The 23,770-nt window shown below is 42.5% G+C and overlaps 1 protein-coding gene and 1 long non-coding RNA gene across 6 annotated transcripts in view; one reads left to right on the top strand and one right to left on the bottom strand.

Annotated features, from left to right (window-relative positions):
• LOC123331754 overlaps positions 1 to 23,770 on the top strand; it is a 210,135-nt gene that overhangs the window by 59,627 nt on the left and 126,738 nt on the right. For both annotated transcript variants that reach the window (XR_006548513.2, XR_006548512.2), the window contains exon 2: positions 17,750 to 17,915. This is a non-coding gene — a long non-coding RNA (uncharacterized LOC123331754). The remainder of the gene's footprint in view (positions 1 to 17,749; positions 17,916 to 23,770) is intronic.
• Positions 20,953 to 23,770, bottom strand: part of GRIA3 (glutamate ionotropic receptor AMPA type subunit 3) — a 309,119-nt gene continuing 306,301 nt past the window's right edge. For all 4 annotated transcript variants that reach the window (XM_006064985.4, XM_006064986.4, XM_025277145.3 and 1 more), the window contains one exon: positions 20,953 to 23,178. The gene's annotated coding sequence lies outside the window, so the exon portion shown is untranslated. The remainder of the gene's footprint in view (positions 23,179 to 23,770) is intronic.

Here is a 23,770-nt window from a genome sequence, read left to right as displayed (position 1 = left end):
AAAACTTGCCAACTGTTTCTCTCAGATGGTTTTAGGTCTTTTTGTTTCCACAATGAAATGATCAGCATTAAGACATGGTCCCTAAAGGAGGGTCAGGTATGGCAAAGGAGTGATGAGTGAGGGAGGGCTCATGGCATGGCATTTATTGCTTAAACCATTTCAGAAGAGCCTTGTATTTCATCAGGATATTTATTAAGACTAGAGATTCCAATCAAGACTTTGGAAGATACTGGAATGGCAATTCCTTTTGGGAGGCATGTTCTAAAAGGTTGGGTGGGGGCTTCCCTGGTGGTCTAGTGGTTGAGAGTCTGCCTTGCAATGCAGGAGACATGGGTTCCATCTCTGTTCCAGGAAGATTCCACTTGCCACAGGGCAACTAAGCCCATGTACCATGATTATTGAGCCAATGCAGCCCAGAGCCCACGCTCCACAACAAGAGAAGCCGCTGCAGCGAGAAGCCTGGGCACCTCGACTAGAGACTAGCTCCCATTCTCTACAACTAGCGAGAGCCCAAGTGCAGCAATGAAGACCCAGTGCAGCCAATAAACAAATAAATCTTTCAAAAAACAGTTTAAAAAAAAGGTTGTGTGGGGTCTTGTTGGCTTCATTGCCTATAGAAATTAGCCTATCATCAGGCTTGAAATTTTACTAAGCCAGCCAATCCTTTAGTTTGTAGTATCACCCCCACAGGATGGCCCAATTAAAATATTCTGCCACTTATAACTGGTGCTTAGCATGTTTCTTAACCTGTATGTGCCTCAGTTTCCTCATCTGTATAAAATGGAGAGAATAAGATTACCTACATCACCGGCTTGTGATGAATAGATGTGTAAATAAATATGTCTTTCCCATCAAGTCAAGGCATGATTAATTTATCATATTGTCCAATCTCACTCCTAAAGGCATCATTTCAGAGACAGTACTCAGAAAGAATGAACTAAATTGGAGACCTTCAATATGGTGCTGTGTCCTCCATAGGAAGAATAGAGGGTTCAGGGAACAAGAGGTAGAATCAGGAAAGGTCCCACTAACCATCACTTCCAGTAGAATCCTCTACTGGAGGATTTTTTATTTCCTGTCCCTGCAACTAAGCTTCAAAATGTTAGAGACCCTGGTCCCCAAAGGGGTTATAACAAGAATCCCATCAACCTACAAGCTATAACTGACACTTAGTCTTCCTGGGTTCCTTGTGTTCAATGACAAGCAGCCAAGAAAACTCACCATCCTATCAGGCGTAATTGACCTCAATCTGCAAGAAGACAGAGGGATAATGTTCCCTAATGAGAACAGAGAAGAATATGTGTGGCACTCAGATGCCCACCTGGGTCCCTCTGCCCAACTATTCCTTAGTCCATCATAATTACGAATGAACATGTGCATAACCTCAGTCTGAGAAGGGTACGACTTATTAGGAATTCTGATTGTTCAGGGATGAGCGTTTGGGTTAAACTACTAGATAAGCCACTGATACCTGCCAAGATAAAAGCTGAGGATGAGGGGAATTTAGAATGAATAGTGGAAGAGGGAGGCATTGAATACTAGTTGCCATCCAAGACCAACTGAAGTGGGGGTGGGGAGGCTGTAGCTTATGCCACCAGTCTCCCTCTTCTTAGGCCTGCAAGAGCCTAGGATAGGCTTCTCTCTGAACATGTATGGAGATGTGGATCAGTGTGACACGAGGGCTGGACTGTGACCGACCTACAGATGTGTTACTCATCCCTCTTTTAGAAGGACTCACTGCCCAACTATGAGTTGGGTTGGTCTCAGCTTTTGAGCTGAGGTCATACTCTTCTTGTGCAGCCTCTGGCCAATGACTGAGCAAGGCAGTGACACAAGAGCGTAGGCACGTCTGCCCAAAGTAGGACTCCTCAGATTCCTCTGGAATCTTTGCTCCATAATTTCCCTGTGGGCTGGCAGAAATTTTCTCAAATCTGCATTGAGTCTGATGGCTAGCCCTACTTCAATTCTGCTTCCTCCCTCTTCCTTTACAGATGTCAATTCCCACTAAATCTCACTATTTGCTTCCTGACAACCCATCCTTCTTGCTTTCGAGTTTTCTGTGAGGCCAGCTGCTTCTGGATGGTGTGGCATGTGATGTTACCAGTGACTCCCAAGGTCACGGGCCCACTCCCATACCTCCTCTGTGGTGGGATGAGATGTTGCATGCCATATTGTGTGGAATTTCATACTTGCACATCAACCATTCCATAAGCCCCTGGATAGTGGTCCTGGCCAAGGTTCCTGCAGATAGGAAAGGTAAGGCCACACCCCTCAAATAGATATGTATCCTATGAGAATGAACTGCTGGCCCTTCCAAGGTGGATGTGGTAAACTTGCTAATGGTTAAAAAGTGGCTCATTGGTCTCTTTGGGGAATGGTCCTCTGCTGTACAGGCTAGGACAGATGATAGGGGAGGCTGTCCATGATTTGTTGAAAGAAATAGAAAAATGATAGCCAACCCTCTCCACTCCCCAGCAATGAGTCTAAGTGATAGAGCTTACCCACCAGCAGCCAGTGGTTTGTAATTATTATAACAAAAGGCAAGATTAACCCTTGGTGATGGACAGGGAAGCCTGGTAAGCTGCAGTCCATGGGGCTGCAAAGAGTCAGACATGACTGAGTGACTGAACTGAACTGAGCCAAGATTAAAGTGGCAATCAAGTGGGCCTGATCAGTAGAGAGCTAGAGTTGGCTAATAACACACAGCATCTCTGAAAAATAAAAATAAAACACAGCATCCCTAGACACAAAATAGATACACAAACAGAGTATTGCTTCATGGAGAGAATAAAATAGAAAGAGTAAGAATAAATGAGCTACTACCTTAATTATGAGTTTACACCAACTTCTGGGGGCCCTGCCAGGGTGTTCAGTCCCATATTTGAAGAAAGTGGCTCCAAACCAACAAACTCTCCCTTGTCTGGTCTTGAGATAAACCACCTCTTGATGAAGCACCTTCAGGATCCAGTCCTGTGGGGACTCCCCTGACTCCTGCCAGCAGGTGCTGCCTAAGTCTTCCAATGCCTTCAGGGTATAGTCCCCTTCCTTCCCTATTAGGTCCAGCTTCTTCTTGGAAGGATAATGCTACTTATAGGCCTATGACTTTGTGAGAGACCTCTGTGTTGTCTCTCATACAGAGAGGTACCAGCTGTTGTTAGGCAAGAGGGGGCCACTTCTTCAGGCTCAGAAATTTAAGAGAAGACTGCAGAGTCTACACCTTGAGGAGCATCCACTTAGCCATCCCCATCTCATGTGTCTGGGGTGCTGAGTCTTCTCAACTAGGACCTTGATGTTGACAGAACATTCCTGTCTCAGCTGAGCTTTCAATGATCCTTGAAATTCAGTCACCTTGATCTAATCCTGGGTTAGATCTTTACCTTTTAAACACTCCCCATTTCTTGAAATGGGAGCTTCCTTGTAAGCTAGAGACTGTTGGGTTCTTGTGTACAGGTTTGAATTGATATTCGCTTTTTATTGTCTGCTTTTTAGGGCATCAAAGTCACTTAATAACAAGCACCAGATTCTGTTTTATTTATAATTCTCCCATACATTTCAAATGCCTGATCATTCCCAGCTAGTGCTTCCGCTGCACTGCCACATGCTTCTTCACTCAGTTGTGTCTGACTCTTTGCGACCCCATGGACTGCAGCCTACCAGGCTCCTTGGTCCATGGAATTTTCCAGGCAAGAGTACTGGAGTGGGTTGCCATTTCCTTCTCCAGGGGATCTTCCCAACCCAGGGATCGAACCCAGGTCTCCTGCATTGCAGGCAGACGCTTTACCATCTGAGCCACCAGGGAAGACAAAACACCACAGGTGAAAGCTTAATACAGTCACCTCTTAGCAGGAAGAGGGTCCTCACTGCCAGTCAAGTGGTGAGGGATCTGGTCTCCAACCTCTGTCAGCCTGTTTTCTTGAACCAGTTCTGTTATCATGATCATGTAATGGGTTGGGGGTCTTCCCTGGTGGTCCAGTGGTTAAGAATATGCCTTCTGATGCAGGGCATGTAGGTTTGACCCTTAGTCAGGGAATTAAGCGGAGAAGGCAATGGCACCCCACTCCAGTACTCTTGCTTGGAAAATCCCATGGACGGAGGAGCCTGGTAGGCTGCAGTCATGGGGTCGCTAAGAGTCGGACACGACTGAACGACTTCACTTTCACTTTTCATTTTCATGCATTGGAGAAGGAAATGGCAACCCACTCCGGTGTTCTTGCCTGGAGAATCCCAGGGACAGGGGAGCCTGGTGGGCTGCCGTCTATGGGGTCGCACAGAGTTGGACACGACTGAAGTGACTTAGCAGCAGCAGCAGGGAACTAAGATCAAACATGCTGCTGTGTCACTAAGACCATGTGCCACAGCTACTGAGCCCATGTGCTCTAGAGCCTGAGCTCCACAACTAGAGAGAAGCCTGGGTGCCGCAACTAAGCTCCTGCATGCTGCCACTAAGACCTGACACAGCCAAAAATGGTACATAAATAAATAAATAATAATAATAATTGATAGCAATCCTTCAAAAAATGTCACAGGTTGGACTATCAGAGAAGCAGGTGTTGAGATGGAGTTAGGGTGCAAAAGGCTTGCTAGGTGTGTGGTCAGGCCACTCAAGATGGCTGTTCTCTTGCTCTCTGTACATACCCTGCTCGACCAGTCCCCTTTTCACTTACACCCTACTCACATGAATGTGCTTGTTCCTTGCCCCAGCGAGTGATTGTTCTATCATTAAGCCAAAATGACTCTACCTGCTAATTTATTAAAGGAAAACATCTGCCCTTGTGATGGTTATTAACCTGAGCAGCTGTGAGGGACATGACTGAGCTGCTGGTTTCCCTGGTAACTGATGAGCCTACCTGACATCACCTCCCCCTATAAAAGGGGGACTCCTTCCCCCCTCTCCCCCAGTAGCCAAGATGGCTGCCATGCTCAGTCTACTGCACACGGTGCAGGTGTCACTCCAGGACTTTTTGCTTCGGCCAGGTGAGATCCCCTGTCCAACAAGCCATTGATTTCTCTGCCTCTGTCCAGGCTCTGTCTTCGGCCTCAGGCTGGGCAATCACAAACCTTGCAGACCTGTGGGGTGCAGTCCAACATGAGGGAATAATGCCCGTGAAGGAATAGGGAGGAAGAAGCAGGGGGAGTCATCAGACTGTGATGTTAACCTGATAGAGCCTCTGCTGGCCCAAGGGGTAGGGCTTTCTGGAACAAAGATTACTTAGTAGATAAATCCTAAAATGAAAGTGTTAGTCATTCAGTTGTGTCTGACTCTTTGCAGCCCCATGGACTGCAGCATGCCAGACTTCCCTGTCCTTCACCATCTTCCAGAGCTTACTCAAACTCATGTCCATAGAGTTGGTGATGCCATCCAACCATATCATCCTCTGTCATCCCCTTCTCCTCCTGCCTCCAATCTTTCCCAGCATCAGGGTCTTTTCTAGCGAGTCTGCTCTTTGCATCAGGTTTCCAAAGTATTGGAGCTTCAGTAGTTCAGGAGATATTCCGCATTCAAAGGAAGCTGAGGGCTTGGCTGCCTGTGTGGTAGGAGATGAGGTAAGGCTTATTTTAGGAGAAGAGAAATATTTAAAAGACAACAGGTTGTGGAAAACTGCCTTGGCTAACTGATTATGTGGAGGGTGGACCTCTTTGGATAGAAAATTTGTGAGTATTTTCATTTTGTACAGTGTAAGGTGGCACCTCTTCTCTGTCCTCACCACTACTTCCTAAGTTATGCCTCTGGGATTTTTTTTTTCCACTTCCACATTTCATTCATTTTTTCATTCATTTGTTCAGTAGACACAACTCTATTTCAGTTATGGAAATGATTAAGGGAGAATCTGCCCATGGTCTATTAGGGAAGATTATACATATATATCACTGTAGTGAAAGAGGTAAGCACTACTGAGATGGGAAAACAGAGGTGGAGTCTCTAACCCAATCCTGAGGGGTGAGAGCAGTCAGAGAATGCTTCCCAGAGGAAATGATGCCACTTTAGTCTTAAAGACAGAGAATGAGTTAGTCAAGCATAAAAGTGAGGGGAAGGAAATTGCAGGCAGATGGAGAAGCATGTTCAAAATCATAGACACATGAAAAGACATTTCAAATGCAGAAATTTTAAGTAGTTGAATATGATTGGGTCTTAGTGGATATTTATGATGAAGTGGAGACTAGAGTGAAGGGATGGTAAACAGGAAGACTGGAGAAATGGGCAGGAGACAGATCATGAAAGACTTTTGAAAGGATACACCATGGTGATATACTCCTCTTTTTTAAAACAAATAATTTATTTTGGCTGCATCTGGTCTTAGTTGCATTATGTGGGATCTTTTGTTGTGACATGTGGGCTTCTGTCTAGTTGTGACATATGGGCTTAGTAATTGTGGCATGTGGGCTTAGTTGCCCCATCGCCTGTGGGATCTTAGTTCCCTGACCATGGATCAAACCCACATCCCTTGCATTGGAAGGCAGATCCTTATGCCAAAGGGTAAAGGGGACCTTGAGGCTGAGGACTGATGAGATTAGAAAACTCATTATGGCCACAGTGCAGAGGGTGAATTATAGGAATTAAAAACTAAAGAGAGGAGGTGGTCCTAAGATGGCGGAGGAATAGGATGGGGAAACTACTTTCTCCCCCAAAAATTCATCAAAAGAACATTTGAACGCTGAGTAAATTCCACAAAACAACTTCTGAATGCTGGCAGAGGACATCAGGCACCCAGAAAAGCAGCCCATTGTCTTCAAAAGGAGGTAGGAAAAGATATAAAAGACAAAAATAGAGATAAAAGAGGTAGGGATAGAGCTCCGACCCGGGAAGGGAGTCATAAAAAAGAGAGAAGTTTCCAAACACCAGGAAACACTCTCACTGCCGAGTCTGTGGCGAGCCTTGGAACCACAGAGGGCAACATAACCAGGAGGAAGAATAAATAAATAATTTAACCTCTCAGATTACTTGCCCAACGGTAACTCCCCCAGTGGAGAAGCAGCTCAGATGCCTACATCCGCCACTAGCAAGTGGGGGCTGGGCAGGGAGGCACGGGCTGCATTGCTTAGAGTAAGGACCGGGCCTGAATGCCCCTAGGGCAGTCTGAGGGAACTAACTTGAGATAGCAAACCAGACTGTGGGATAGCTACCACACGAAAAGCCCTAACCTAAGACACTGCCAGGCCCACTCACAGAACAAAGGACTGACTAGAGCTATGTGAAAAGCCCTAACCTAAGTGGCTTAGATGGTAAAGCATCTGCTTACAATGCGGGAGACCCAGGTTTGATCCCTGGGTCAGGAAGATCCCCTGGAGAAGGAAATAGCAACCCACTCCAGTACTCTTACCTGGAAAATCCCATGGACAGAGGAGCCTGGTAGGCTACAGTCCATGGCGTTGCAAAGAGTCGGACTCGACTGAGCAACTTCACTTTCACTTTCAAGACACCGTCAGGCCCACTCACAGAACAAAGGACTGAGCAGAGGTAGCGGCTGCAGGCCAGCCCATCCCCCCGCTCCAGTGACAGGCAGGTGAGGGCAGCCAGAGCCGGAAGGGGGCAATCGCGGCCCCAGAGAGGCATTATCTACCAAACTGCAAGCAGGCTACATTGCTAACTAAGACTTCTTGGGATTCTGGATGGTCAACATCCACTTGAGAAGGTGCGCCAGTTGTACACCCAGAAAACCGAGCAGCAGGGATGGGGGAGGTGATAAGTTGCAGCGACCATGCTCACCAAACACCTGGTCACCTGAGCTGCTTGGACCTGGGAAGGGCACAAAATGCAGGCCCGACCGAGTCTGCACCTCTGAGGACTACCCAAGTACCTGAACCTGAGCAGCTTAGACCTGGGAAGTGCATACAACCCAGGGCCACCCTCAGACAGTTCCCGGCAGAGCAACCTAGAGCCTAAGCAGTGTAGACAGGGAAAGCACACATGCCGTGAGTGGGGGCAAACCCAGTGTGGCCGAGACACTGCGAGCACCCACCAGTGTTATTTGTTTGCAGTGTCCCTCCCTCCCCACAGTGCGACTGAACAAGTGAGCCTAAAAAAGTGTCCACCACCGCCCTGTGTCAGGGTGGAAATTAGACACTGTAGAGACCAGCAAACAGAAGAAGCTAAAACAGAGGGACCCTCCTTGGAAGTGACAGATGCAGTAGACTAAAACCCTGTAGTTAGTACTGACTACATAGGAAGGGGCCTAGAGATCTTGAGAAATATAAGCCAGACCAAGGAACTATCCAAAAGTGAACTGTCCCCACACTGCCCACAACACCACCAGAGAAAGTCCTAGATATATTTTTACTATTATGATTAAACAAAATTTTTTTTAATTTTTAAGTCGTCTATTAGTTCTTTAATTTTAATTTGTATAACCTACTATTACTTTGCAAAAAAAGAGACCCTATTTTTAAAGCAAACTTCATATATATATATATATTTTATAATTTTTGTGACTTTTTTTTTTAATATTGTATTTTTGAAAATCCAACCTCTAATCTAGATTTTTAATCTTTGCTTTTTGGTATTTGTTATCAATTTTGTACCTTTAAGAACCCAATCTTCAGTACCTATTTTTACTTGGAAGCGAGATTACTGGCTTGACTGCTCTCTCCCCATTTGGACTCTCCTTTTTCTCCACCAAGTTGCCTCTATCTCCTCCCTCCCCCTTTTCTTCTCTACCCAATTCTGTGAATCTCTTTGTGTGTTCCAGATGACGGAGAACACTTAGGGAACTGCTTACTGGCTGGATCTGTCTCTCTCCTTTTGACTCCCCCCTTTATCCTCCTGGTCACCTCTGTCTCCTTCCTCCCTCTTCTCTTTTGTGTGTAATGCCATGAACATCTCTGAGTGGTCCAGACTGTGGAGCGCACATAAGGAAGTGATTACTGGCTAACTTGCGCTCTCCTCTTTTGATTTCACCTCATCTCATCCTCGTCACCTCTATCTTCCTCCTCCCTCTTCTCCATGTAACTCTGTGAACCTCTCTGGGTATCCCTCACTGTGGAGAAACTTTTCATCTTTAACCTAGATGTTTTATCACAGTGCTGTATAGATGGAGAAGTCTTGAGGCTACTGTAAAAATAAGACTGAAAACCAAAAGCAGGAGGCTTAAGTCCAAATCCTGAGAACACCAGAGAACTCCTGACTCCAGGAAATATTAATTGACAGGAGCTTATCAAACGCTTCCATACTTACACTGAAACCAAGCACCAACCAAGGGCCAACAAGTTCTAGAGCAAGACATATCATGCAAATTCTCCAGCAACACAGGAACATAGCCCTGAGCTTCAATATACAGGCTGCCCAAAGTCACTCTAAACCCACTGACATCTCATAACTCATTACTGGACACTTCATTGCACTGCAGAGAGAAGAAATCCAGCTCCACCCACCAGAACACTGACACAAGCTTCCCTAAACAGGAAACCTTGACAAGCCACTCGTACAACCCCACCCACAGTGAGGAAACTCCACAATAAAGAGAACTCCATAAACTGCCAGAATACAGAAGTGAAGTGAAGTCGCTCAGTCATGTCTGACTCCTAGCGATCCCATGGACTGCAGCCTACCAGGCTCCTCCATCCATGGGATTTTCCAGGCAAGAGTACTGGAGTGGGTTGCCATTGCCTTCTCTGAGGTCACCCCAAACACAGCAATATAAACAAGATGAAGAGACAGAGGAATACCCAGCAGGTAAAGGACCAGGATAAATGCCCACCAAACCAAATAAAAGAGGAAGAGACAGGGAGTCTACCTGATAAAGAATTCCACTATAAGAAATTTCACTATAATGATAGTGAAAATGATCCAAAATCTTGAAAACAAAATGGAATCACAGATAAATAGCCTGGAGACAAGGATTGAGAAGATGCAAGAAAGGTTTAACAAGGACCTAGAAGAAATAAAAAAGAGTCAATATATAATGAATAATGCAATAAATGAGATCAAAAACACTCTGGAGGGAACAAATAGTTGAATAATGGAGGCAGAAGATAGGATTAGTGAGGTAGAAGATAGAATGGTAGAAATAAATGAAACAGAGAGGAAAAAAGAAAAATGAATTAAAAGAATGAGGACAATCTCAGAGACCTCTGGGACAATGTTAAACGCCCCAACATTCGAATCATAGGAGTCCCAGAAGAAGACAAAAAGAAAGACCATGAGAAAATACTTGAAGAGATGATACTTGAAAACTTCCCTAAAATGAGGAAGGAAATAATCACCCAAGTCCAAGAAACCCAGAGAGTCCCAAACAGGATAAACCCAAGGCAAAACACCCCAAGACATATATTAATCAAATTAACAAAGATCAAACACAAATAACAAATATTAAAAGCAGCAAGGGGAAAACAACAAATAACACACAAGGGGATTCCCATAAGGATAACAGCTGATCTTTCAATAGAAACTCTTCAGGCCAGGAGGGAATGGCAGGACATACTTAAAGTGATGAAAGAAAATAACCTGCAGCCCAGATTACTGTACCCAGCAAGGATCTCATTCAAATATAAAAGAGAAATCAAAAGCTTTTCAGATAAGCAAAAGCTGAGAGAATTCAGCACCACCAAACCAGCTCTTCAACAAATGCTAAAGGATCTTCTCTCGACAGGAAACACAAAAAGGGAGTATAAACTCGAACCCAAAACAATAAAGTAAATGGCAATGGGATCATACTTATCAATAATTACCTTAAACATAAATGGGTTGAATGCGCAACCAAGAGACAAAGACTGGCTGAATGGATACAAAAACAAGACCCCTATAAATGTTGTCTACAAGAGACCCACCTCAAAACAAGGGACACATACAGACTGAAAGTGAAGGGCTGGAAAAAAGATATTCCACGCAAATAGAGACCAAAAGAAAGCAGGAGTAGCAATACTCATATCAGATAAAAAAGATTTTAAAACAAAGGCTATGAAAAGAGACAAAGAAGGACACTACATAATGATCAAAGGATCAATCCAAGAAGAAGATATAACAATTATAAATATATATGCACCCAACATAGGAGCACTGCAATATGTAAGACAAATGCTAACAAGTATGAAAGGGGAAATTAACAATAACACAATAATAGTGGGAGACTTTAATACCCCACTCACACCTATGGATAGATCAACTAAACTTAACAAGGAAACACAAATTTTAAATGATACAATAGACCAGTTAGACTTAATTGATATCTATAGGACATTTCACCCCAAAACAATTAATTTCACCTCTTTCTCAAGCGCACACGGAACCTTTTCCAGGATAGATCACATCCTGGGCCATAAATCTAGCCTTGGTAAATTCAAAAAAATAGAAATCATTCCAAGCATCTTTTCTGACCACAATGCAGTAAGATTAGATCTCAATTACAGGAGAAAAACTAGTAAAAATTGCAACATATGGAGGCTGAACAACACGCTGCTGAATAACCAGCAAATCACAGAAGAAATCAAAATATGCATAGAAACGAATGAAAATGAAAACACAACAACCCCAAACCTGTGGGATACTGTAAAAGCAATGCTAAGGGGAAGGTTCATAGCAATACAGGCATACCTCAAGAAACAAGAAAAAAGTCAAATAAATAACCTAACTCTACACCTAAAGCAACTAGAAAAGGAAGAAACGAAGAACCCCAGGGTTAGTAGAAGGAAAGAAATCTTAAAAAAATTAGGGCAGAAATCAATGCAAAAGAAACAAAAGAGACCATAGCAAAAATCAACAAAGCCAAAAGCTGGTTCTTTGAGAGGATAAATAAAATTGACAAACCATTAGCCAGACTCATCAAGAAACAAAGGGAGAAAAATCAAATCAATAAAATTAGAATTGAAAATGGAGAGATCACAACAGACAACACAGAAATACAAAGGATGATAAGAGACTACTATCAGCAATTATATGCCAATAAAATGGACAACTTGGAAGAAATGGAAAAACTTCTTAGAAAAGTACAACTTTCCAAAACTGAACCAGGAAGAAATAGAAAATCTTAACAGATCCATCACAAGCACAGAAATTGAAACTGTAATCAGAAATCTTCCAGCAAACAAAAGCCCAGGTGGCTCCAGATGGCTTCACAGCTGAATTCTACCAAAAATTTAGAGAAGAGCTAACATCTATCCAATCAAACTCTTCCAGAAAATTGCAGAGGAAGGTAAACTTCCAAACTCATTCTATGAGGCCACCATCACCCTAATCCCAAAACCTGACAAAGATGCCACAAAAAAAGAAACCCCAGTCCAATATCACTGATGAACATAGATGCAAAAATCCTTAACAAAATTCTAGCAATCAGAATCCAAAAACATATTTAAAAGATCATACACCATGACCAAGTGGGCTTTATCCCAGGGATGCAAGGATTCTTCAATATCTGCAAATCAATCAATGTAATACACCACAGTGAAAAATTGAAAAATAAAAGCCATATGATTATCTCAATAGATGTAGAGAAAGCCTTTGACAAAATTCAACATCCATTTATGATAAAAACTCTCCAGAAAGCAGGAATAGAGGAACATACCTCAACATAATAAAAGCTATATATATGACAAACCCACAGCAAACATTATCCTCAATGGTGAAAAATTGAAAGCATTTCCCCTAAAATCAGGAACAAGACAAGGGTGCCCACTTTCACCATTACTATTCAACATAGTTTTGGAAGTTTTGGCCACAGCAATCAGAGCAGAAAAAGAAAGAAAAGGAATCCAAATTGGAAAAGAAGAAGTAAAATGCTCACTGTTTGCAGATGACATGATCCTCTACATAGAAAACCCTAAAGACTCCACCAGAAAATTTCTAGAACTAATCAGTGAATATAGTAAAGTTGCAGGATATAAAATCAACACACAGAAATCCCTTGCATTCCTATACACTAATAATGAGAAAATAGAGAAATTAAGGAAACAATTCCATTGACCATTGCAATGAAAAGAATAAAATACTTAGGAATATATCTACCTAAAGAAACAAAAGGCCTATGTATAGAAAACTATAAAACACTGGTGAAAGAAATCGAAGAGGACAATAATAGATGGAGAAATATACCATGTTCATGGATTGGAAGAATTAATATAGTGAAATGAGTATACTACCCAAAACAATCTATAGATTCAATGCAATCCCTATCAAGCTACCAACAGTATTTTTCACAGAGCTAGAACAAATAATTTCACAATTTGTATGGAAATACAAAAAAACCTCGAATAGCCAAAGCAATCTTGAGAAAGAAGAATGAACTGGAGGAATCAACCTGCCTGACTTCAGGCTCTACTACAAACCCATAGTCATGAACACAGTATGGTACTGGCACAAAGACAGAAATATAGATCAATGGAACAAAATAGAAAGCCCAGAGATAAACTCATGCACCTATGGACACCTTATCTTTGACAAAGGAGGAAAGAATATACAATGGATTAAAGACAATCTCTTTAACAAGTGGTGCTGGGAAAACTGGTCAACCACTTGTAAAAGAACGAATCTAGAATGCTTTCTAACACCATACACAAAAATAAACTCAAAATGGATTAAATATCTAAATGTAAGACCAGAAACTATAAAACTCTTAGAGGAGAACATAGGCAAAACACTCTCTGACATAAATCATAGCAGGATCCTCTATGACCCGCCTCCCAGAATATTGGAAATAAAAGGAAAAATAAACAAATGGGACCTAGTTAAAATTAAAAGCTTCTGCACAACGAAGAAAACTATAAGCAAGGTGAAAAGACAATCTTCAGAATGGGAGAAAATAATAGCAAATGAAGCAACTGACAAAGAATTAATGTCAAAAATATACAAGCAACTCCTGCAGCTCAATTCCAGAAAAATAAATGACCCAATCAAAAAATGGGCCAAAGAACTAAACAGACATTTCTCCAAAGAAGACATACAGATGCCTAAAAAACATGAAAAGATGCTCAACATCACTCATTATCAGAGAAATGCAAATCAAAACCACAGTGAGGTACCATTTCATGCCAGTCAGAATGGCTGCTATCCAAAAGTCTACAAGCAATACATGCTGGAGAGGGTGTGGAGAAAAGGGAACCCTCTTACACTGTTGGTGGGAATGCAAACTAGTACAGCCACTATGGAGAACAGTGTGGAGATTCCTTAAAAAACTGGAAATAGAACTGCCATACGACCCAGCAATCCCACTGCTGGGCATACACACTGAGGAAACCAGTATTGAAAGAGACACATGTACCCCAATGTTCATCGCAGCCCTGTTTATAATAGCCAGGACATGGAAGCAACCTAGATGTCCATCGGCAGACGAATGGATAAGAAAGCTGTGGTACATATACACGATGAAGTATTACTGAGCCATTAAAAAGAATACATTTGAATCAGTTCTAATGAGGTGGATGAAACTGGAGCCTATCATACAGAGTGAAGTAAGCCAGAAAGAAAAACACCAATACAGTATACTAACGCATATATATGGAATTTAGAAAGATGGTAGCGATAACCCTGTATGCGAGACAGCAAAAGAGACACAGATGTATAGAACAGTCTTTTGGACTCTGTGGGAGAGGGCAAGGGTGGGATGATTTGGGAGAATGGCATTGAAACATGTATAATATCATATGTGAAATGAATCGCCAGTCCAGGTTTGATGCATGATACAGGATGCTCGGGGCTGGTGCATTGGGATGACCCAGAGGGATAGTATGGGGAGGGAAGAGGGAGGGGGGTTCAGGATGGGGAACACATGTACACCCATGGCAGATTCATGTTGATGTATGGCAAAACCAATACAATACAAAGTAATTAGCCTCCAATTAAAATAAATAAATGTATATTAAAAAAATAAACAACAAAACAAACTAAAGAGAGCAGGAAAAACTGAAAGGCTCTTGCATTACACCATCTAGAATGTTTCAAGCTCAAACTAAGGTAGAGATTCATAGACTCAATTTCAGACAGATGGGGGTGTAGAATCATCAGGACTTGACTGAGGGAAAGGATGATGGAGGGAGCAGACAAGGTTGATTACCAGGTTTCTGGGTGGGGTGATTGACCCCTTGTCTTATTGTCTTCTCTGTATAGCCCAACCCTCTGTGGTGATGGCAAGGGTAAAGGAGAGAAATCGAAAGAATGGTCTGCTTACACAAATACACAGGTTTGATTTTCTGTAAACCGACACCCACCCCCCGCACCCCCACCACCTCTTTGCTTGTTCTTTCTCTAATTCCATCCAGGTTCCACCTAGTATCTCCCTCAGGGTGATCAGGACCGTCTCATATTGTGTTTCAGGGAGTGGTTTGGGTAGGTGGTTCCAAGCCTGCCTATTTCTTCTTTGGTGATAATACGAGCTGGTTTTCTTCCACATGAGTGCAAACCACATTATGACTCTGGGACCCCAAAAAATGAGAAGAATCATACACTTTTCACTACATCTTACAGGTAAGATGTAACATCTAACAAACTGATGTTAAACTGACACATGTGTCTTTTCATTGTCATTGTACGGTGGGTTCTATTTTTGAGTGCAAGCCTACTTTTTTCTCAGGTGGTCACATATGCCAATTTTAAGATTTAAGAGATCTACTCTTATATTCTGTTTTACTCTACATCAATGTGGTTTTAAATCAAGATAGAGGTCTCAGTATTCTTTGGCTTCCCTGGTGGCTCAGACAGTAAAGGATCCACCTACAATGTGGGAGACCTGTGTTTGATCCTTGGGTTGGGAAGATCCCATAGAGGAGGGCATGGCAACCCACTCCAGTATTCTTGCCTGGAGAATCCCCATAGACAGACGAACCTGGTGGGCTACAGTCCAAGGGGTCATAAAGAGTCAGACACGACTGAGTGACTAAGCACAGCACACAGCACAGAGCTCTCAGAGGGATGTCTTGTTTAGCAGTGGGGTGAGGGTAAGAGCAGAGACAATGGTTTCTGTGTTGGAAATGTTGAGTTTGTGCTTATGGGATAAATCCAAATGAGGAGGTGCACTAGACATTTGAATATACTTATTGGGAACTCAAGACAGCATTCTAAGCTGGAAATGAAGACTTGAGAGACACAATGTAGGTGGAGATGGAAACCATGGGACAGTACCCAGGCAGAGTGTACAGAGTACAGAGGAAGGAACAGGATAGAACTCAGGAGAACAGTGACATTGACAGGAGAGGGAAGCATGAAGCAGAAGCAAAATTAGCAGCCAGGCAGGAGGAAAACCAGGAAAAAGTGAGGTCACAGAAGTCAAACGAATAGAGACTACCAAGATGGGAGAGGTTAATAGCACCAAATTCTAGAAAGAGATCAAATAGTATAATGACTAACAAGTTGGATAAAGTAGGAGTTAGCAAGGCTTTTCTACAAAGAGCGAGTAAGTAAATATTTTAGACATTGTGGGCAATACTCTTGTAACTACTCAGCTGTGCTATTGGAGGGTAAAAGCAGTCACAGGTAGTAAGTTAATGGATATGGCTATGTTTCAATAAAACTTTATTCACAAAAAAGGTGATGGGCCAGATATGGCCTAAGAGTCACAGTTTGACATCCCTTACAATAAAGTAGGATTACAGTTTATTGATGACCTTGGCCAGAGCAGTTCCTATAGAGTGGTGGGGCAGAAGCCATAGTATTATCATTAAGGAAGAGGTGATGGGGTGTAGCAAGCTTTTCTGAAGCTATACTGTAAATGGGGGAAAATGCAGGCCTAGAGGGCTTTACCAGGTTTAGAGAGGGTTTCCTGTCTTTCAAGAAAACTAGCCCTCACATGGGGAAAGACTGCAATGTTTAGAAATATTTGTAACATTCTATCATCCTGTCAGCCTTGCATTCAAGCTTCTTGCGAGTTGCTGCCAGAACTTTAATTGACTTGTTCAGGCTTAAATAATATTTATTAGGAAAAATTAAAATCAACCATTTTGCTACAGGACTGAGGCTCAGTGAAACCACTGCAGGGGTAATTTTACCAAAGCTGCTGTCACGAGGAGAGGATTATTATTTAGGCTGTTGTTGCAGGTTCTTTTACACTTTTGTAACTAGGGCATCATGAGTCAATATCTAAGCAAATACCTCCAGCTCAAAGAGTAGGCAGTTTGGCAGGGAAGTTGTCATTCTGAGGTTTTCAACAACTAGACGCTTACATGGGCCAGTGTGATTCCTTAGTTCAAAAGGTCCACAGTTTCTGAGGCACAGAGAGAAATGCAGTTAGGTTCCACCTGATTATATTAGGAAGCACAAACCCAAGTGAAGGAGCAGAGCTGAAGTCTTCTTTTGGGGCTCTTTCTAGTTCTTTTTTTTTTTTTTTTAATTCTACTTGTGTTTATTATTTCTCTAAAGAATATATATCTACATATGAGGCACAGATAAGGTATAAAGATTTTGTAATTAGCTTATACCTTTTGATTTTGTCATATTTTAAAAAATACTTATGTATTTATGTATTTATTCATTTATTTTTGACTGTGCTGGGTATTTGTTCCTAAGAGGGCTTTTCTCTAGTTGTGGAGAGTGGAGGCTAGTCTTCGTTGCGGTGTGTGGGCTTCTCGTTGGGGTGCTTTCTCTTGTTGTGAAGCGTGGGCTCTAGGGTGCAGGCTTCAGTAGTTGTGGTAGGTGGGCTCAGTAGCTGAAGCTCCTGGGCTCTGGAGCACAGGCTCAGTCGTTGTGGTGCATGGGCTTAGTTGCTCCAAGGCATGTGGGATTTCCCAGACCAGGGAGTGAACCGGTGTCTCCTACACTGGCAGGCAGATTCTTTACCACTGAGGCACCAGGGAAGCCGATTTTGTCATATTTTTAACTTTTGGTTTGATCATCAAGGTGTACTTCTTGTGAATGGGCCATCCTTGCTCCTGCTGGAAGACCGGTCACCGTCAGCTTTTACTTTATCAGCATCGACGATCCCGGAGAATGTGTCCAAAACTACCTCCTGCTCTATGATGGACCCGATGCTAATTCTCCATCCTCCGGGTCCTATTGTGTCACAGTGAGTAGAACAAGCTTTTAAAAAATCCAATTATCACTTCAGAATAATTAAAGTAGTTTTAAAGGGCATGTTTAAAGGCAGACATGCAATCACAGAGCACAACATACTTTTATTAATGCAAATTCAGTTTTCTGACTTTCCTGTTTCCTGAGCATAACACAGGGCATGGATGGATGGAGACTCTTTGTAGGCATCATCTGCCTTGCCACCAAGACTGCTTTCTCCTCAGCCTGGAGAGGAGAGGAAAGGAGTGCAGGCCTTTCCCCAGCTGTCTTGTCCAGGTGCTGTTTTGTTACAAGGACAACGATGGCGATCAAAGAACTTGGGTATCCTGCCTATTCAAATGGGTTTGTGAACTCTCAGGGTTGAGGATGCAAAGAAAGTGCAGTAGGTTTGGGACAATGACTGATCCTCCCAATACCTCCCTCCATACTCTCCTAACAACAGTGCCCTCCCAGGGAACATTTTGAGAAAGTCCAATTGCACCATCTTCACAGACTATAATGACTGGTCCATGACTCTCAATCTTAGATGTAGGGGAGGCAATTTCATTCTTTCACTTTCAGTTCTAGAGGCAAGTTTCATTAATTCTCAGTGCCCAGATCTTGTCTTTTCTTTAGTCTAGAATGATAGGGGTGAAACTGTCAGTCCTACCAGTAACCTCAGATTCAAAAGAGATTTCCTGATGGGACTCTCAGTTCTGTGTGCTCCCACAACTGAATGCAGATATATTGTTGCTGAGTTTCATATCTGCCAAGTGATCTGATAATAAATGGGTGGCCAGGAAACCCGGTCCAACAGGGTAAGGCTAAAAGAGGAGGGGTATGGCTGAGAGTAGCCAAATAGCTGGCTCAGTTTTGAAAGGAACTCTCCAACTGATAATAGACTTTGGTGGTTTGTGACCCTTATGAGACAGTGTGCCAGTGCATCTTTCTGCTTCACTGAGTCTGGAGTCTGAGGAATAATGGCTTTGCTTCTTGCTTCTCCATTTGTTCTCCTCCTAGTCTATGTTCATCTCCCCCAAGTCACAGTCGATCCTTTCTCCTCACCCAGTACCAGGAAGGTGATTTGCAGGACCGTTTCTTCCAGAATTCTACCAAGGTTTCCTTAAATACACTTGTCCTTCCTGTTTTGAAGACTGTCCTATAGACAAAGTGTGATCAGATGTGAATGTTAATAGGGCAAGAAAACCAACACAGAGAGCCAGAAGCAGTTTCCTCTTGTGCACAGTGAGAGAGTGACATTGGAAGATCAAAGATTTTTTTGCAGACCTGTTTGGTGACTCTGATCCTGTGTTTCAGTAAGACATATAGCTGCTGCTGCTGCTAAGTCACTTCAGTCGTGTCCGACTCTGTGCGACCCCATAGACTCCACAATCCCTGAGATTCTCCAGGCAAGAACACTGGACTGGGTTGCCATTTCCTTCTCCAATGCATGAAAATGAAAAGTGAAAGTGAAGTCGTTCAGTCGTGTCTGACTCTTAGTGACCCCATGGACTGCAGCCTACCAGGCTCCTCCATCCATGGGATTTTCCAGGCAAGAGTACTGGAGTGGGGTGCCATTGCCTTCTCAGACATACAGCTACCTAGGGACTAACTTGAGAAAGACTAAAAACACCTCCTCCCTTCCTCCCAGGAGGAAAACACTCAATTCCTAGGTAAACCCAAGTTGCCCTCTACCATCACCTACCACAGCACCTGAGGTGAACTTCTCTGAGGTAAGGAATTGGAGTTCCTGGTAAAATTGAAATCTATTATTTTGGAAGTTTTGGGGACAACATTTGGCACTTGAACTGATTTCATCAGCCACCAAGGGGACCGTCACTATAATCTAGTCACTGAATCTGCTCCCTAAAGAATCATTCTCTTCTGGGGGGGCAGGGGCTGTTGTTGTTTAGTTGCTAAGTCGTGTCCAGGTGTCCTAATCAAAGAAAAGGAAAGCAGTTGAGTTAGAAAGGGTGTTTTACCAGGTAAATGGCATTTCAGAGGACAGTGAAAATGATAGTAATATGCTGAAGCCTGTGGGTCAGATTGACCACATGGTGTTCATATCATCCTACACTTCATAGACTTCTGAGAATTTTCCTTTCCTGCTCCCACCTTTCTCTCTCTGAGGCATTGTATTCCTTGTTCCCTAGCTCTCTAACCCCAGATATCTTTATTTCTCTAGCATCTCAATTGCACTGTTCCTTTCTGGCTTAGTTGCAAATTATCCCCTTTCTCCTACCATCACCCCCCGTTTTCTTTGGTAATCATCATCTGAAACTGATCTATATTTAAACATGTGCTCTATTTGTTGGATAAAACTATATTCCATTTTCACTATATACAATTCAAACTAGATCATTAGCATTTTGGTTCTCTCTCGGAAACATTCTAAGATCAGTATAGTCCTAGATTTATTATTTAATCCCCCACTCTAGATCAGTGGCCCTGTGTGAAATAAAGATTTTCCACTGGAACATAAAGTTGTTATCAGTAATGAAAGAAGCAAAAAGTAGAGCCAATTAACGAAGAGGACGACAACACATATGTGTGATGACATGGGAGAGCAATTGGAGGTTTTTTTTTTTTTTTTGAAGATCATCAATTCTGAGTTTGGGCCCTTCCTTGGGAGGCCAGATCTGGCAATGAGAGGATGGAGGATTGAGGTTAGGGTCAAGGCAGATAGGTCTGAGGAGAGGGTCCCTGAGGGTGGAGGAGATGATGAGTGGGAATGAAGGTCTTGAAGTCAAACTTTTCCTCCTTCACATATGAACTGGAGTCCTGCTTCTTGCTGTTTGTTGATGCCGCCTCACTGGTGGTGATCCTGGCAGACCTAATCAAGGGTCTTCATGGCCCATTCCATTTAGATTAGGAGTCGGAACCCGACTGCAGTTGCAGTTGGGGTGGGGAAAGGCATAATAGTTGGTGAAGATCACCAGTAAGGTGACCAAACATCATTGGTGAGACTTCTGGTGGGAAGTCAATTGGTGACTAATAACTTCTTGGCACCTGCATCCCAATAAAATTTGAACAGTCAAAGCCCAGAAACAGAATTCTTTCTTTACAATTTTATTTACAAAATGTATTAAAACTTTGTACAATACCTCATGGCAGTGAGGCTCCGTAATTTATTCCCACACATGCAATTTACGCTTTTACAGCCATTAGTTTGCTTGGCAATGTTTCTGTTCACTGAAGTACAGCTTTAACAACAAAAAGAAAATAATTGGAAAAAAATCTTCAAGTGACTACCGCCAAACTCCTGTAGCTTGAAGTTAGTAGCAGAAATTTGAAGCAATCAATGTTTTTTTTTTTTTTTAAACATGCACGTTTTTAAAAAATAACAAACCAATTTACCCGCCTCTTCATTCCCAGTGAAGTTTCCTCTCTGAAAAACTGATTTGAGTCAACAAACATCCACTTCTATTTATCCAGTGCCTGTGAGAAGTTTGTGTGTAGGTTGGTTGGTTTAATGCAACCTCGTATATTGGCACAGCATTAGCTTCCCGTGCTGGGACATCATAGCATTCAGAAGTTGAAAAAAAAAAAAATCACAGTTTTGTGAAAACAAAAACACAACAGCTTTCTTGTTTTTTTTTTTTTTTTTTTTTTCTGTTTGTTTTGTTCAATACCATTGAAAATTTGACAGGTGAGTCATTCATTTCTGACACAGTTTTTGGAATGAAAGTTTATATTACACTTTTCCAGAAATGTTTCATTGGAAACCACACTTGTACCTTTCTTTTCTGAAGACAAGAGCAAATGTGCAGCGAGTCAACTAAAGCATCTAAGGGTCACACTTGGGGAGATGAATTTGAGCTCCCAGTTTTTACAGCCTGGAAACTTCCCAATGCACGTCGCTGATGAGAGCAGACTACTGAACTACAGAAAGCGTACGTTATTATATAGGAGGTAATTAGTGAGTGGAGACTATTTCCTCTGACTGTTCTGATGATGCCAACGGCAGGTACGCAGTTAGTTACTTGATAGCCCGTGTAGCAGTGGTGCGATCTTCGGAGTCAGTAGAGAGACTGCTCCAAGCAAGGACCTGGGAGTGACGCTGAGGCCCTTGATTTAGCAGTAGGTTGGGAATGCATCTTAGTCTTGGTGAACTAGGAAAGGACACATGCAGTCTGACGGAGAGCCACAGGCAATCACAGGCAACAGCTGATAAGACAGACCTAGCAAGAGTGAAAGTCAGATGAGAACTGTGGTCTGAACCCACTGGCCCGCCTTGCAACGCGGTCCTGTCTCCATGGTGTACATTTTTGAAAGGCATACTTAGCAGAGAAAGCGGAGCTAAACACAGTGTTGTTTCTGAGAAAGATATTCTAAACACATTTGGGAGTGTAGGCCGCATTTCCCTCACCTCAATGCTAAATACTCAGCTATCTTGACTTAAGATGCACACGGAAGCAAGAAAAACACATCTGTGAGCTGAAATTCCGGGCTTCTCGAAAAGCCCCGGGATCCATTTGTAGGAAAGCACCGAGAGGTATGCCTAAGAGTGCCCGTCCCTTGCTACACACAAGTCAGTTTCAGAAAGTTCTGTTCATCCCTTCACCGAGTGGGAAATTGGCAGCGCATTTTCACAAAACCGTTTCAAAACACAGAAGTCACCGTTGAGTCCCTTTTCCAAAGTGTTTGAATTTTCTGAAATGTTGCATTTACATTCTAAAGATATACACATTTCAGCAATGTTGAAAGGAAATAGGATGCACAGAACATCATCACCAACAGGAAATACCAAAAACATCTTGTCAGCAGATCCTAGAAGAAATGCCAGTCTCCTCCCAGACAGGGAGGTCAGATTTTTTTTTTCTTTAAATCAGGAGGAATGAATTATTTTAGCTGAGATGGGCCTGTTCGCAGAATTGGAATTTGAAATTTGTCTGTGTGTATGTGTGTTAAAGAACATGGTGTTTGTATACTGTGCAGTGGTATCAAAGAATGGCTTTTGTTGAATTGACACTTTGTAAAATAACATTTGTTTTCGCATACTGGAATCTTGCATGTCCATTTTTTTGTTGGTTTTATTTTAATTTTTTTCAAGCAAAGCGAAAAGATTTCAATGATGGTTTGCATTGTCGCGAGTCTCAGAGTATTCCATAAGGCACTGAAGGAAAAAAAAATCAGTTTTTCCTATTGAAAGGTCATTGCACCATCAGCGATATTCGTGTCATGCCCGACACCAAGGAGAGTGGAATCTGGCTCAGGATCCTTGAAGCAGCCACGTTTTCGGTGATTCCTCTCATCACTTGCCTCCAGTGGGAAGGGATCTGAAAAGTAAAGGGGGGAATGTCAATTTGCATGGGCTTTCTATTGGCAATCTAAGTGTGCTATAGCTCAGTCTATCTTGGACCAAAACCACAGCTGTTTTTTCAAACTGGCATCTCTGAGGCCGCACCTTGTTTGACTGCCTTTAGGCAACAGGTTTGTTTCAATTCTTTCCCTGGAAGCAAGTGCTTTGCAATAGGTTAAAATTAGGTTCTTTTTTTTTTTTTTTTTTTTTTTTTACTATGCATTGTACTAAGGAATACATGGGCATTGCATGAAGTCTAATTCAAAACGTTCATCACTTAGGATGTGAGTATACTAGAAGGCCTTAGTGGCATTTCAATATAGGACAATGACAGTGTCAGGACAATGACATTGCAGAGTGAATTCTGATCGCAGAACCTGTGACAGGGGACTGTTTGCCTAGGACAGACTGTGAGTAGTCTTCTATGGCTGGCTCAATTGAAATCCATTTGATCATGAGAAGAAAATGTGCTGCTCATTGCCAGAAAGATGACAGCTTCTTTCTCTTGATATCTACAACCTTAGTTACTGAAGTCAGAAAATAGCACATGGACTTTGAAGAGATAGCAC

This window comes from Bubalus bubalis, chromosome X, assembly GCF_019923935.1.
Source record: "Bubalus bubalis isolate 160015118507 breed Murrah chromosome X, NDDB_SH_1, whole genome shotgun sequence".
NCBI lineage: Eukaryota > Metazoa > Chordata > Mammalia > Artiodactyla > Bovidae > Bubalus > Bubalus bubalis.
This window is presented reverse-complemented; position numbering and strand designations above follow the sequence as displayed.